Source organism: Tasmannia lanceolata, unplaced genomic scaffold (assembly GCF_043159265.1).
Source record: "Tasmannia lanceolata isolate RefF3 unplaced genomic scaffold, GAP_Taslan_0.1 ptg000013l, whole genome shotgun sequence".
In the NCBI taxonomy this organism is placed as follows: domain Eukaryota; kingdom Viridiplantae; phylum Streptophyta; class Magnoliopsida; order Canellales; family Winteraceae; genus Tasmannia; species Tasmannia lanceolata.
Genome location: NW_027518690.1, coordinates 46,476,863 through 46,493,958, shown reverse-complemented (window position 1 = coordinate 46,493,958; position 17,096 = coordinate 46,476,863). Strand labels below are relative to the sequence as shown.

The 17,096-nt window shown below is 39.0% G+C and overlaps 1 pseudogene; it reads left to right on the top strand.

The window, feature by feature from the left end:
* The first annotated feature begins 10,570 nt into the window (after nucleotides 1-10,570).
* LOC143891325 (3-ketoacyl CoA thiolase 1, peroxisomal-like) lies at nucleotides 10,571-16,794 on the top strand (annotated as a pseudogene).
* Nucleotides 16,795-17,096: the final 302 nt, after the last annotated feature.

Here is a 17,096-nt window from a genome sequence, read left to right as displayed (position 1 = left end):
TGGATTCTTCACCGGAATCCGGCTCCATCCCCACCCTCTCCTCCGGCCGATACCCATCTTCTCCGGTCGTGCCACCTCCATCCACCGACCAACTCCAACCACCTCTGCAAATCCGCCACCTCCATCCCACTCCGGCCGGCCAACCCCGTTAATTTCGACCAAACCCACGTCATTCCTACCCCCATCTCTACCATCTCCAGCCACCTTCCCATTCTCATTTCTCTGTAAAAACCAAACCCCTTGTCATCTCCCCCATTAGCACCACCAAAACCCCCTTTCATTTACCCATTCACTTACAACCTCCATGGATTCCGGTGGCCTTGCCGGAATCCGGTCATTCCCCTCTACAGAACCCCCAATCTAACCTAAACCCCATCTCTTTCTCTCTCCAAACCCATTATCCCCAACCCATATCCCATCTTCTTTTCACCTTTTATTAAACCCTAACCACCACCCGATCCTATCCCCACCACCATCGCCACTACCATCCAAGTTCCGATTGGATTTTCAACCCAAACCTACCACCTTCTCCTACCTCTAGCCCTAGACCTCAACCCATCTTCCATCTTCTCTCTGCAACCATTACCGTTCCATCCCCCACAGCTCTATTTCATTAGCCACCTCCTCCATTTCATTCGAGTTACCCTTGTCATCTTAGCCATCATCTTCTCAGGGGTGATCCATTTTTTTGAAGAAAAATTCAGAGGGCCAGAACTTTGGAGGTAAAATCAGAGAGCGAGGGAGGGAGAGCTGCTGTGGAGAAGAAGCTCATTTTCTGTGGAAAAAGAAAATTGGAGAGGGGTTTTCTTGATTTTAAAAAAAAAATCTGCAAAGAGATCGAGGAGGAAGGTACAATCGAAAGGATCATCGGCATAGCAGGTGTAATGTCTTTCCAAAAAATTTCAATTCTCTTCATTTTCTAGTTCAGGTAAATCCCTACTATATTACACATGGTTGAATGATTTATATTCCTTATTTTGTTTGAAGGATTTGATTAATTCCTTGGGCTTAGATGATTTTCATTTTTTTTTAACAATCAAATGATCTATGTGATTCTACTTTGGTTAAAGGATTCGTTTAGTCCCTGATGTACGGGTGATTCTCACCTCCTTGAAATGGATTGATTGTTGTAGTGGAATCTTGGCTGAAAGATCGGTTCAGTCCTTAACAGTGGGATGGGGTTCATGTTCTTATAATTGATTTATATTGATTAGTTTTGATTGAAAGACTGGTTCAGTTCTTATGGTGTTCAGTTTTTGATTGATTAGTGTTCATGAATATTACACTGATCAGAAAATAGAATTCATAACCTTGCTTTAAGTCCTAGTGCTTATGTTGTTGATATCAAGTTGAATATGCCTCAATGTGTGCATAGTTTATTTGGTTCATTGGTGAGTTAACATATGTAAGTGATATCAAATGGACTGTGTTTCAATGCGTATATACCATAGCTGGTTTCCTGTTCACTGAAACCAAATTCGAGCCATTAGGTGCCAAAATTCTGTTCAACTTTGTAGCTGGCATTAAGCTTTGATAATAATGCTATTGGATCATAAAAGAAAAAAACTCATGGGATTGTCTGGCGAATTGTATGTTGTTTTCCTTTCCTCATGTCAGTGGGTCTAGCTTTTGAGAGAAGTTTGTCTTTTAAATTCATTATTTCCTCAACTTCTTATCGGAGTGATACTTGTCTGGGAGAGGTAAGATTAACACTTCATTTCCAAAATAAATTGATTCCTAATTGCTGGTATCAAAATATGTGCATTCGGAGAATACTATCATAAGATGTTGTCTCATATGGTATTCCTTGTCTTCTTTTTGGAAATAGATGATGAGTGTGTGTTTGAAATATCATGTATTAGTAGTTGGCATACGATCAAAATTTGCTTAAGATCCGGCAAGCTCCTATTATCTTTTCCTTTTCTTAGGAGAGCCTAGCTCAGTCATGTAGCGCCCTTGTCATTGTAGGGGGCGATGAAGGCGCTAGCCCAAGCCCATCCTTAGGGGACTTGCTCAGTCCAGTAGAGCACCCCTCCTTTGTATATAGGAGACTTGCCCAGTCTCATCAGAACCCTTGTTTACGTCGTTTGTGTCTCAGAGACAAGCCTTGTCTCATATAGAGAGTTTCCCCTTTAGGAGGCTTACCTAGCCTCATGTTAGAGTGGCCTCCTCTTTTAGAGCGAGTCTTAGACTTGGTAGTGTTATTAGAGAGTCTCTGACTCATTTGTACTCCTTCCTTAGTGTTATTAGTTTGGAGTTTTTCCATTAGAGACTAACTCAGTCATATAGAGCCTTCCCTGCTTAGGATCTTAGATTGTTTTCTCTGTTCTTGGGACGCTATCTTTCTTGTTGTGGTCCGTCTCTTTGAGACGCTAATTGCTTGTTGTTTGTTCGGGGTTTCCCCTTTAGATTTATGGCTTTTCCCTAGTTTGTGGTGTTGCTTGCGTGTTCCCTTTAAGAGTGAAAACATTTTAAAGTCCAAAAGTATTGGAATATTTGAAAACTCAAAAACATTAGAAATTTAAAACGTCAAAAACATTTGAAAGCATAAAAAACCTTAAAAAAATCTAAAGTGTTGAGTGTTTTTAGTAGCGTAGTTGGAAAGTTCGTTTTGAACTACGTTGGCTTGATCCTCTTCCACGAGGTACGTAGTGCAGCTTGGGATTCTTATCCTAGGTCCAGCCAAACTTTGTGAATAAAAATGCTTTAACCCTTTTTCTTTAAAACCGTGTTTTCAAAAGCTCTTCCTCTAGTGTTAGGAGTTTGTCCTAGATAGAGAGTTTTAGAGTTAGGAGTTTCTTTTGATAGGTTGTTTATTTGTTTGTTTGTTATATGCTTGTTTTAGAGTTAGGGGTCTGTCCTAGAGTTATAGGAGCGCCTCCGTCCAGTCAGTTGGCGATTCACATCGCCGACTGATGACTAGGTCTAAGATGCGTTAGTGATCCCATTGTTTTCCTTAGGACGCACAGCCTAGTTACACGTAGGTTGTAGGAACCACCTGCATTAGCTTAGGGCTAACCTGCATTTAGCTAGGGCATATAGGCTGTCCTAAAATTTACAATTCACTGGAATTTAAATAATCATACAAGAAGCTTTTAAGAACTAGTTCGGTCTTTTAGATCGAGTCTAAGATAGAGGTCTAGGTGTCTTAGGCATCATAGTTTAGAATAAGTGCGAAGAACTACGTTGCCTTGATTCTCGTGGAGGCGGGGATACGTAGGCTTCTTTGGATGAATACCAGACCATCTGAGGACTCGGGCTAATCATTTAGAGTCTTAGGATTTATTGTGTAATTATTGTATTTCTTTTGATATGTTTTCTTACTTTCTTGTACTGATCCTATACCTTTAGCTATAGCTTGCATGTGTTTGCACATCAGAACTTAGACACCCTTTAGGCATGTCACTCATAACCTACCTATGCTTAGGCAACACATCTTTCATTTTATTTTATGGGTGTTTATTATCTTTATCCTCAGGAAATGCATACTTAGGTAGACGACTCCTGAGGATTGTTCCCATTTCACATGATTTTTGCCCAAAACTCTTCGAGGTTAATAATAAATGGCATAAGAGACCAAGTGTTCGCACTCGGGCGAATTGGGGGCGCTCTTCGGACCTTCTCCATTCGTCATCAGGCACGGACCTTTTGTATCTCTGGTTATCCATTGCAAACAGAGCATTTGTTTTGGTTCCATGGCGCATCCATGGATGGCGACTCTGAGTTATTTTAGTTATATCTTGGTTTCGAGCCCTGGCTCCGGATCAGGATGTATCTCTTTCTTTTTATATATCGCCACTCATGCTATGCTGTGAGGGTGGCAACAGTTTCGAGAGTTCCTTGGTAGAGCTCTCCTTCACGTTGTGGAAATCTTAGAGGATTGCAGGAGGGATCTCGCGTCCCTCGGCACCGTCCTCGGATCGGGGTCCACAGGTAGGAAATAAAGTAATCTCTCATTTTAAGAGCATTCTTGGAGTTTGACATGGCGTCTTTATGGAGCAACAAATGTGGGTTGTAGGATGAAAGAGACAAATGGATGATGGTGATTGAAAGAAGATGTCATAGTTTCTAAAGAATTCTAAAGCAAAAAGGGCATCTAGGTCATTGATGGTAAATAGATGGCTCTGATCAATTTTCGAACTTAGGGTTATAAAAAAACCCAAAATGCAATTAAAATAGGGAACTTCTAAGGTTTACAAGGAGAAGCAAGAGAGAGGAGAAAGGAGGAGCTTGAGACACCATCTTTGGCATTCCTTGGTGCCTCCAACCCCACCAAAATCCACCGCCACCCCTCTCCACCTTCTCACAGCCACCTCCATCACCGCCAGTCACCTCCATCTTTAACCCAATCCCCATCTCCATCCCCATTTCTCTTCATCTTCCGCAATCAGCACTCACACTTCCCCTGTTCAAAATAGCCCAAACACATCCCATCATATACACACACAAAAAAAGAAGAAAAAATCCAAAGACCACTACCAACACCATAATCCATCCCCACCGCCTCTCTCTCTCTACCTTTGTTTTAAAAGGAAGAAGAGGATCTCATATATTTTAGTTTGAGAGTTAATTTTGTGAAGAGAATGTAGAGCTCTGGTTTTAGGGTTTGGAAAATTCATTCGAGGAGTAAGAAGGAGAAGAAAGATAATGTGCTGGAATAAAATATTCGAATTTACTTGATAAACGGATACGGATAATATCTGAATTCGAACAATATCCGGCGGATACGAATTCGGTAATAGATATTAAATATCCGTCGAATTCGGATAGTCTATACTGTAATCAAATTCGGATATAGCCATATCCGATTCGAATTCGATCCGTTTACACCCATAGCTAATAGTAGTTGTTGTACATTAATTGTTCTTGGTGTCAATTTCTCCTGATAGCCATATTGTTTGCCTTGTTTCGCATGAATTCTAATTGGGGTAGGTGTTAGAATATGTGAGAAATTGGATTGGATTGAGATTCATTGTTGGATCGTCATGTTCTTAGATTAGGCAAGTGGATTAAGAGAGGTAACCTAGCTAGATTAAGCAATTATATTGAACTAGTTGCAGACCCGTGCGACGCACGGGGCGACAAAAAACAGGAAGCAACATTACAGATTGATGGTTAGTTAAAAGGAGGATTCAAAATATTGAAAATAGAGAAATTAATTAATTGATAACGTTGCAAATTGATTAAAAAATTATAAAATTAAATTAATAAAGCTACATTTGACATTGAAGAATGAATAAAGAATGGAATCTTAGTTTTTATTTTGAGTTTCTTGTGGAAATTACATATAAGATATGATATAATGAAAAAACTATTCATAAAATTTGAATTTAAATAAGTATATCGATGAATTTAAAATTGCATTGATTTGCATTGCCAAACAGGATACTGATCTATGAGGTTTGAAAGGATCCTACTTAGCATTTCGCCCGATCTCTTATAATAAAAAAAACCATTGAAAATGGTTAACTCTGCATACATACTACCGAGAGTGTCCTTTCTTTCAAAATCTTACCAACTTTAGAGAAGTGCCTCCTAATTTACCAATGTTCAAATGTATTGAACAAACTTATGTAAGGATGCAAAAAAAATAACAAACTTATGTAAAGACCAAAAAAAAAAACACCCCCTATTTGTTGCCTTCCAACCCAATGCAAAGAAAAGTCATCAAATGCAATTATTTAGAAGTAAAACAAAGAACTACTAACAACTTTAGACTTAAAATGGATGAGAGGAATTTCAGGAAATGATATGGCTCAAAGGCAAAACTGTAACTGCGACGGTCTCTTCTATAGGGTGAATAGCGATAAGACACACGCTCGCTTCTACGGAACTGCCGGGGTCTTGAAGGGCTAGGGCTGCTGCTCCTACTCATATTGGAAAATCCAACAAACACCACCTCCAGCAATCACCGATCCACAACCGCCAAAGCTCCCTCCTCCCTATCCGCAGCACAAAACCAAGCCACCCCATAAGTCCAAAAGAATCTCCCATCACGCCAACAGAACCAAACTCACAACAGCCAAATTTCCGTATGCACCGGTTCAACAACACCCAACTCAATATCCATAAACATCAAAAGAAATTGAAAGTAGTAAAGAATATGTTGATATGGCCCATCTCAAAAGCAATGCTAATGTCGGTGAAAATGACCATGCATCCTGACTCCTGGCCATAGTAAGCATAGGCACGTATGTGATGTTCCGTAACACAAATACCTGGAATATGAAGGGGAATTCAGACGCAACAAATGCCTTGATGATGGAATACTAATTCAAACGAATGAATTGGCATCTAATGGGGTTAAGTCTTGATATATAGAAATAATAATTTTGTCCATGTCTCTTTTGTGAGCAGAAAATCACAAAAGACGCAGATTTATTATATCCTTCAATTTAAAAAACCATTTTATATGTGATTCAAAAAAGAAGAAGCAAATGCTCAATTAAAAAGAAGAGTAACTCTCACCTAGGTGATTGGCAACTGCCATAGGACTGTCAAGAGCAACTACACGGTCTAAACATGATCTGAAGTGCGCTCATAGAGTTTCATTTGAATATTTCCTTGCATAGATTTTCATGCTTACATGTCTCTTATAAATTTAGTAATAAAGGGAAAATGATTGGGAAAGGATACCTATGATTTACAAAAAAAATTGGAAGATGGGGAAATAAACATATGTGATCGTACCTATAAAAATGGCAAGCAGATGTTCAAGGGTAATGGAAAAAGTTAAAAAATCGCTCATACTACATATACATACCTGACATCCTTTGAAAGTTGTACTGTTGTATTAATTGAATTCATAAGAGACCCTAAACTACACAAAAAACCCATGCTCGAGAGATAACAGAGGGGTTACAAATGATATAGCAAAGAGCTTAAGGGTGTGTTTGGCGTACCGTTTGAAATAGCGTTTGGAACGCTGTTTTGCAAAATGGCGTTTTGGTTCAAAACATCATTTGGCAAAACGGCGTTTTCATGTTTGGTTAGCCATATCAAAGCGGTATTTTAAACCGCAAACGGAGGTATTGTGTGTTTGGTTGCAAATGCCCCAAAATGGAGTTTTAGTGGTAAAATGACCAAAAAGGGCATTGTTTTAGGGAAGTTGCAGAGAGAGAGAGAGAGAGAGAGAGAGAGAGAGAGAGAGAGAGAGAGAGAGATTGGGAAAAAAATGGGTGTAAAAATAGGTTTTGGTGAGGGCAAACACGTAAAAACCCACAGCCCAAAAAACTCCGTTCAAAACGGCATTTTGCAAACAGACGTCCCCCCCCCCCCCCCCCCCCCTCTCCATTTGCAAAACACCGTTTTGAGGGTTCAAAACGGTGTTTCAAATGGCGTTTCAAACGGTAGCTGCGCACCCAAAGACTCACAAACGGCCGTTTGGCCCCAAAACGGTGTTTCAAATGCCAAACGGTGTTTTAAACGGTACGCCAAACACGCACTAAGTATTTTACATAGAGTATAGGCCGCATGCGCTCTCCATATGATTCAACTAAAATATGAAAAGTAGGTCATTCCAATAATGAATATCTTAACAATTAAATAGCTTTATGATTTACGTTTCATAGCCAGAACTCCTTTATCTTCAGTGAAAGAATACCAGCAGCAGGAGAGTAGATTGAAATCCTTTGGGCAATGGGGAAGGTATCCCAACCTAACCTCTTCCATACCTTCTTCTCTCGGCCTCCACCGCAACTTCCCTAACCAGATTTGCCTTCTTCCTCCATCAACTTGCCGCTTTACTTGATCCACGTTGGTGCTTTCTAATTTTCTTCTTGGAAAGAGATGACAAATTTAGTAAGAGAGGTAATCAAAGGGAAAATGTAAACGTCTGGGTAGGAGAGTAAATTTATGGAGAATATCTATTTCCTCGCAATTATTTAGGGATGAGACGTGATTTGGCAGAAATAGAAATGAAAATATGAAACGATATATAATTGAGTTGTGTTTAATAAAAACTTTTGCGCTATATTTATGGAGAATATGTATTTCTGGCCGTTATTTAGGGAAGAGACATGAGACTCTAGGCTTTTAGGAAGATGAAGAGACAAATATTCTAGGAAAGTTAAGAGATATACGTTGAGAGGATTGAGGAATATTGGCATAGAAAGAAATCAATATTAAATGCCTTAAATATAGGCGTTTAAAGTCCGCAAATATTCTAGGAAAGTTAAGAGATATACGTTAAGAGGATTGAGGAATATTGATTGGCATAGAAATAAATCAATATTAAATGCCTTAAATATAAGCATTTAAAGTCCGCACAAAGCCTATACGTAGAAATTGCATGTATAGGAGGGGCTGACACGTGGCACCACCACAGCTTAGAGGATTCCGTTTTACTTATATATATAAGATTAGAAATGAGGGTAGACTGAATTTGAAATTAGGCTAGATTAGAATGTTGCATTCTCATCTCCTTCTATAGTTATCTTGATTCTATTCTATATTTATCATGTAAGTGCTCTATATAAGCACCATTAATTTTCTTTGTAATGCACCATCGTATTAGAAGACTCCTCTGGAGCTATCTATTGTCGTCTGTAATTTTCTCTCATTTGTAATCTTCTTTTTTATTCAATATATCTGGTGGGGATCTGCCGTCCATCGCAAAAAGGCATTTCATGGCTGGTATGTCATATATCAGACCAGCCACCTCATGAATGGAGACAATATCTGTTGTCTCCATTCATGAGGTGGCTGGTCTGACATGGGACAGACCCGCTGCGAACTGCCTTTTGCAATGGACCCTAGCAAATCACATCCTTATACAAAGCCACAACCGGTACATCTCTCTCTCTCTCATCATGAAACTCTGGTGGGGGCTAACAAGAAAATTGTTCATATCTTTGAACAAGGTCGGCCCCACCTGTATTTATTCTCATAATAGGTGCTCTTTTTACTCTCTTTGAGCACAAACCCTTGGTGGGGGCAGAATGAACGGTTACTAGCTCTGCAATGAGAAAACGCCATGCGTATCTAAAAATTTTACTTTTTATTATATTTTCCTACATCCAAGGGCTTGCTCACGCCACTTAGCATATGTGGCAAAAGTCAATTTGTTGGGTTGTAGGTCGTACTCTCGGTTTCCTAGCTTCACTCGGGTGAAGAAAAGCGTGGGAGAGAGACGGTGACAAAAACGCGAAAGGCGTCGTCCCTTTCGAAAAGCTCCATCTTTTCAGTTTAAAAAAGGAAAATGTTTTCAGCACTACTGTATTTTCACGAGGGCACTCCTCACTTTATTAAAAGTACGGTCTGGCCTGCACCATAGGATGATCCAAACTGTCCAATAGATGGACCAAAGCCTAAATAGGTGGTGCCCAAAATTATTTCCATAGGCTGATCCTAACCCTCTAACATTCAGATCGGAGGGTTAGGATCAACCTATGGAAATGATTTTTGGGGCACAACCTATTTAGGATGTGGACCATCTAATGGACGGTTTGGATCATCCTATGGTGTTGGCCATACCGTACTTTTGATAAAGTAAAGAGTGCCATCATCAAAATACAGTTTTCAGACTGAAATTTCGGATTTCAGTGGGGACTGAAACCAAAATTTGGCAAAATTTCAGATTTCGCCCTTTATTCCGAAATTTTGGAATTTCGGTATGAAATTTCGAGTTAATGTCATCGTTTAAAAAAAAAAATTGTTACAAAATTTCCTGAAATACCAAATTTCAGCCCGAAATTTGGGATTTCGGTGGGTTTCGAAATTGATACCGAAACCGAAATTTAAGACCTTGATAACGGTTCGAGTGGAAAAATGCCAGCGGTATATTTAATAGCATTGCCGTTTCTGATTAGGGCAATTACTGGATATAACCATTGGAGTGGGAAAAACGCTGGCGGAATATTTAATAGTGTTGCCGTTTCTAAACTACCGAATGATTATTTCTCTTAATCAATTCGGTTCAAGTGGAAGAGATGATGATGGTACACTTAATAACGTTGACATTCTTAGTTTAGAGTTTTCGTTGATTGGCAACAACAGGTCAAGAAACATTGTTGATATGACTAATAACATAACCGTTTTTAATGGTAGGGTTTCTATTGAAGGGCCAAGTCATGAAGGGAATCGATGTGTGTTAAATGCTACGTGAAATAGACAGTAAGAAATAATAAAATATTCAAAATGAGAGTGCAAAGAGAATGATTGAGGTTAGGCTCTGATAGTATCAAGAAGGACAAAAGGGCCTTTGTACCTCCACTTTTTCAAGATTCATGCGTGTTTTGAACTAAAGTCTAAAATTACCCTCACTGCATATTAGTTTGCAATCTTTTATCCGTAACACGAAGTAAACTCCTATTCTAAGACAAATTCAACTCCTAAATTGACTGGAATCCTTGCTGAAAATAAAATCTAGGAACACACTGCTAGAAACAGTCAACAAACAATTTCATACTACCCTTTACTCAGATTCCTCCAAGATTCAATTGAAAATCATGATAAATCAGAATTTTAGGGTTCCCTAACTTCAATTGTCAGTTGACTGCTCTGTGGGCATGTGGACCCCCTGGAATCGCATCAGTGTCTAATGGGATAATAGATGTTACCATCATTGGTAATGGCGATATTTATCTTTTTTTCTGCCACAAATACCTTGCAAGGGAGGAATGGGTCCCATGCACATCACCGTTGCTTCAAAATCCTTTGGTGTTACTTGTGTAGGAGCTTTGCTGCTGTTGGAGTGGATCCCACAGTCATGGGAGTTGCGATTCCCGCTGCAGTGAAGTCTGCTGGTCTTGAAATTAATGATGTCGATCTCTTTTAGATCAATGAGGTAATAGCTCCAACCTGGACTGCTCTAATTTTTTTTGGTAAAAATTTCATTAAATCAAGAGGAAGACCGAGTGGGTCCACCCAAATAAAACACTGGAGGTCTAATTTTTACACTGGAGGTCTAATTTTTTTTTATCTCCTTGAACTAAAGTTTAAGTTTTTGATTGTTTGCAATGTCATCGCTCAATTTGTAGGCATTTGCATCCCAATTTGTATATTGCTCCAAGAAACTGGACCTTGATCCAGAAAAGGTGAATGTTAATGGAGGTGCAATGCCTCTTGGGCATCCTTTGGGCGCAACAGGTATTTGTAATAACTGATTCCGGTTTATAATGGCAATATACCTACATTTTGATATGCTTCCAGTTATTATCACTAAGAAAAGTAGTACTTGCTAGTGTTGAGTGTTAACCTTGTCGGATAATGATGGTTGAGGATTGATATTTGCATGGTGGGTTCTCTATGTTTTCCATTTATGTTTTTTTCTCTTTTGAGAGGTAGTTTTTTGTATATGTTTTTCCCCCTTACGTTTACAGGAAAAAAAGTTACTTTCCGGTGCACCACCGAGGGTTTTGATCCTTAGACCATTTGGCCAAATGGTAACATTTCTACCAAATCGAACAAGGTTGGGTAAAAAAAAAGGTTATTTTGCCTTTAGTTTGTTGAGAGAGTGTACCATAACATAAAATGGATGACCAGGGTTCAGCCGAGCTTTAATTGGAATACTTTGATAGATACTTCTAGTTCCTTCATTTCTAGAAATTAATGAAATAAATCAGGTTTGAATCTTCAAGAGCTGAAAATTTCTTCGCCAAATATTTGCAATATTCTTAATTATGTGGACATTCACCAAGTTAACCCAAGTTGGTCGTTGTTTCTTGCCAGCTTTTTTAACTTCATTTGTGGACTCACGTAGGCTAGGTCTAGATTTATATTGCTGTCTCTCTTCTCCCCTCCCATTGTCACACTAGCTTCCATGTAGATTAGACTATGTTGAAATCCATTGAGTTGCTATATCTTCTGAAAAGACTGGTTATTTGTTTCTTGAACTCATGCAAACTGAAATTCCGTGAAAAATAAAAATTAACACAAATGAAAGAAGCATAAAAGAAGTAATAAAACCAGTAAATGGGCATCTAATATAACTCTGCATCTTAACTAATGATCAAACAATTGGAATGCCATGCCATGTTGTAGCTTCTTTTCTATGTGAGAAGCATTTTAAATTAATTGGAAAGAGGTTGGACTTTATAGTGGGTATCATATCTCCGAGACTCCTGTAGCCATGAATAGTACACTTGTATGTAGATTAAAAGAGTTATTTTGGGTCCAAATATATGGCTTGATGAAATTTTATAGTATGGTGAAGAGCAAAAAGTATAAAATGCAAGAGAAGACCATCAAAACAATCAAGGAGAAGGCTGGATTCATTGCCTTTGACATTCATACCTTCAGCAGTCTTTGTGTGTATTTCATTATATACCTCATATTTGATAATTGGTGGAACCCAAGACACTTTCATGCAGTAAAACTATGTTGTTCATCAAGCTTCAAAATCAAAGTAGTGACTGATTTATAGACTTGTGGAAAGAATATTGCTATCGGAAAATGCTGCATACTCAGAAGGGATATGCTACGTTGCTGTTGAATAATGTTGTTTCTCCATGTTGGTACCACTAGGCCGTATTGGGGTTTATTTCTATTTATTTTCTAAATTCCTATTAATTTCCTTTATGCGTTCATTATTCAATAATAGAAAATAATATACAGTTATGTTTTCTTCTAAAAGTAGTTGTAGCATTTTCGAATCTTTCATCTTAAACGTCCACCATGTCCCTGGATTTCCATAAGCTTCCATCATTTTTACAAGATCTCCATCGACTTCCATTAGCTTCCACTTTTATGGGGACCGAAGTTTGATTCCTCGTCGGTGTGAGGGTCAGATGGTCCACGCAGTCCGCCCAAACTTGAGAAAACGTTTTGATACACTAAGGTTTTCTTCTAAAAGTAGTTCTAGCATTTGTGATCTTTCATCTTAAATTTCCACCACTTCCATGGATTTCCATTTGCTTCCATCATTTTACAAGATTTCCACCGACTTCCATGAACTTCCCCTTTTTTTTGGGGGGAGGGGGGGAGCGAACGTTTGATTCCTTGGGGGTGAGAGGATTGGATGGTCTACCCCCCACTCCACGCCAGCACTTCCTCTCAACCAACCCCAAACCCTAATACATAACTCATGCTCCCTTTATTGATATAGCTAATCCAACCACTTCTAGTATTTGCTGATCCTTGATTAGTCATTACTCCCTTTACCAATCCCTTGATAAGTAACCCTGGAGTGGGCCTCCCACTTTTATGGGACCAAAGTTTGATTCCTTGTTGGTGCGAGGGTTGGATGGTCCACGCAGTCCACCCAAACTTAAGAAAACGTTTTGATACACTAAGGTTTTCTTCTAAAAGTAGTACTAGCATTTTCTGATCTTTCATCTTAAATTTCCACCACTTCCATGGATTTCTATAAGCTTCCATCATATTACAAGATTTTCACCGACTTCCATAAACTTCCACTTTTGGGGGGACCAAAGTTTGATTCCTTGGGGGTGAGAGGGTCGGATGGCCTCCCCCCCCCCCACCCCACCCCACCCCGCCACCCACACACACACACCCTACCCACCGGCTAAAAAGTAGGACAAAAGAAGGGGAGGGAGATTTGGGAATTTTGTTAGGGTTAAGAGGGGCAATTGTTCTACCCCATCCACCGATTTACTTGGGAAAACAATTTTTATTGCGTGGGGATTAACCAACCAAAGTTACCAGATGCGCCCCTGGAAAATGAGGAAACATAGAGCTTCCTAAAAATTGGGAAAGCATGTTTCCCCGCGCGTTTCTCCACTCTTTGTACTGCATCCGGTACATAATTACAGGGAAACACATACATGAAACGTGGTATTTACATGCAAAGTCATTTAAGTAAGATTTACATGTAAATAGGTAAATACCATCCTTTTGGATTTATTAAAAATAGTTTCAAGGCCCAAATCTAAGGCTCTGTTCACTTGCGTTCTCGGGAAATCAAATCCAGGGAAAACACCTCTTTTTTCCCAAGAAAGCTAAAATAGTGTGTTCACTTGTTTTCCAGAGAAACCAACATTACATAGTTGGAAAATTGGGGAAAATTGGAAAAATGACGTGGAAAATGGTGTTTTCTCGCTAAAGAGAGATTCCATTTCCCACCAATATTGCAAGATTTTTTTTTCCTCACACGGAAAAAAAAAAAGACGGGCTTCCTTCTCTCTTTGATAGTTTCTCGGGATTTCCTGCATGCAAGTGAACAGGCGCGGGAAACCTTTTCCTGCACAGTTTCTCGGGATATCTTTTCCTTTTTCCACTTAGTTTCTCAAGCATCCTTTTCTTTTCCTTTCCCGGAAAAACAAGTGAAAAGAGCCTAAAAGAATAAAAAGTCAACTTTCCATTTCTAATACAAAATCCGACATTTTTTTGTTAATCTGGCCGGATCAAAATCTTAACTTCCAAACAACGTGGTATTTTTTTCAATTTTAAAAATTCATAATTTCTATCACATCCAAATATTATTTAATCCCAAAAGTCCGGTAAATAATCTCATAATTTGGTCTCTATTTTTTTTTTTCATCTACTAAGGCAATGGTCAACACAGGCATTTCAAATTATATAGATTTGCATGTGGAGATTCATCTGAGTGTCTAGTGTGGCCAAGTGAAGATTCATTCTTGGATATACAATGTGGTTTATTCCTTGTTATTCATAATTCCATATACAATAATAGGATGACCAGTCTTCCTTGACTCCTCACATATATGCTCTGACTGATCTCTGCCACTTATAAGTGGATTGATGAGATGTTTTCTGTATTGGGATTTCATTTATTATTCCAATTTGTAGTTCATCAACAATTTTTAGACATTCTACTGTACTTTCTGTATGTGTAGGTAACAAGTGATGTGAATTGTCACCAATAATTTCAAGTAGGTTCTGTTAAAGTATAAAACATAAATGACACATTTCTCTAACAGCTTAAGCTTTTGGAGAAGTTGGTATCAGAAGGTCTCGAGTTCAAACCTCCCGGATAGCAAAAATCCACATGCGATGGTCGGCCCAAAGTGGGACCACATGTGCCACATGTTTGCCAAGTGGGTCACACGTGCGGGGGATTGTTAAAGTATAAAAGAAAATAACGTCTTTCTCCAACAGCTTAAGCTTTTGGAGAAGTTGGTAAGTTAACATGGTATTAGAGCCAAAGGTCTCGAGTTCAAACCTCCCGGATAGCAAAAATTCACATGCGATGGTCGGCCCAAAGTGGGACCACATGTGCCACGTGTTTGCCAAGTGGGCCACATGTGCGGGGAGTGTTAAAGTATAAAAGATAAATAACACCCTTTTGGAGAAAGGTGTTATTTATCTTTTTTACTTTAACAGGTTCAAACCCGAATACTTATTTAGTGTTTACTGCTTGGGTTGAACTCTTCCTCTTATTGGTTCAATGCCCATATCATCAAGCAAAGCATTAGGGAGTAGTGTCTTCCTTCTCTGCAGCCGAGTCGATTCATTGACTCCTGTATTTTATATCTTGGTAGGCTCTTCTTTAAACTTCCACTTGTACATGATAGAGTATTTTGCTTTCACCAAGAAATATGACCAGATGAAAGCATGAAACGATCGGACAATGAATAGCTGTGTGTCACTTTCCAAGGTAGTATCTCCTAATGTAGTTTGTGTAATATTGTTCAAAGGTCTATCCTTAAAGGTATGTGTCCAAAAGTCGGATGATTACAGACTTTATCGAATGGAAACTGAGAAATATCATCCGGATTGACTGTTTATTATTGCCAAAATTGTTTCTCAAATATTAAAAAAAATGTGTCTTTCATTCCACTTTAGTGTTTGTCTATATTGAAGGTACTCAGTCTGTCGTTTAAGTGTAGCATCTATGCAGTTCCAGGTACTGTGCCACTGGCCGTCAAATGTCAAAATCCTACAACAGTGAGCCATTTAGGAGTTTGCATCCCAATTTACTTTTTTTTTTTAACTCCAGTGCAGGTGTTCTTCGAGGGTAGTGTCTCTATCCTTCTAAGGTAGTGCAAGTGTTCTTCTAGGGCTTTGGATGTATCTTCTAAGGGTGTCGTCTTTCTAATAGTTACATGTTTCCCTTTGTTGTTCCAGTATACTCTGCTTCATTTCTACATCTTACTAAAGGTGTAGGTTACCATAAATGGTTAAAAGAAGTAAACAACTTTGATCAGTTCAAGGAGGCATCCTTGATTGTTTCCATGCATACATCTCGAGAGTCCATGCATACATCTCGAGAGGTATCTTGGGGGCTCCAGAGGCCTATGCAGTTGGCACTTTTTACCTTGTAAATTTGAGGCTTGTCTTATTACATTATGAATACCTTTTGACATCATATACAATTAATTACACATCAAGTCTAAACAGTAAGTTAAATTCAAGTTGGAGCAGGGATGAGGAGAGTTATCCAGATAAAATAAGGTTATCTGGAAACTTCCATGACCATGATTTTCTAAATGCCTTATTGGAAACTTCTCCATCTGGGTATGGTGATTTGGTTTGAATTACAGTTAAAGACACTTTTTAAAGACAATCTTGCTATTGCTTCTTGTCACAGGTGCCCGTTGTGTGGCAACACTGTTGCATGAGATGCGACGCTGGGGCAAGGATTGCCGATTTGGAGTGATATCTATATGCATTGGTGAGTCTCTCTCGCCCGTCTACACACACACACACACATATAGGGTTAGTCGGGGGTTGTCAAGGTTAGTCGTGGATATTTGACAACTTATCCAAATGTTTGATATCTTTGACAGGTACGGGGATGGGCGCTGCAGCTGTTTTCGAAAGAGGTGATTGTGTAGATGATTTGAGCAATGCCCGGAAGATCCAACCAAACAACTTCCTTTCGAAGGACGCCCTATAAACTATCCCTCCCTCCAGCAATCCCCACATATATATCTCCGTTTGCTGGACTTGAATAAACGATGATGGAATAAATTTAAGTGGGTGGTATCAGGCCTCTTTTTTTTCTCTTAATTTTAAATTTGACTGTAAACTTATATCAATCATCATGATAGAAGTATGTGTTGTTGGTTTACTTGATCTAAAGCTTAAAGCAGAAGGTATGCAAAACTGGCCTCACCTTGCTCCTTTTGAGAATATTTTTACGTTTCTTGCATGGTGTGTGTCGGGCAACAGGACATAAATCATTGTAAACATGGGGGGATTTCTAAATGGCAAGTACCAGGATGGGCTTTGAT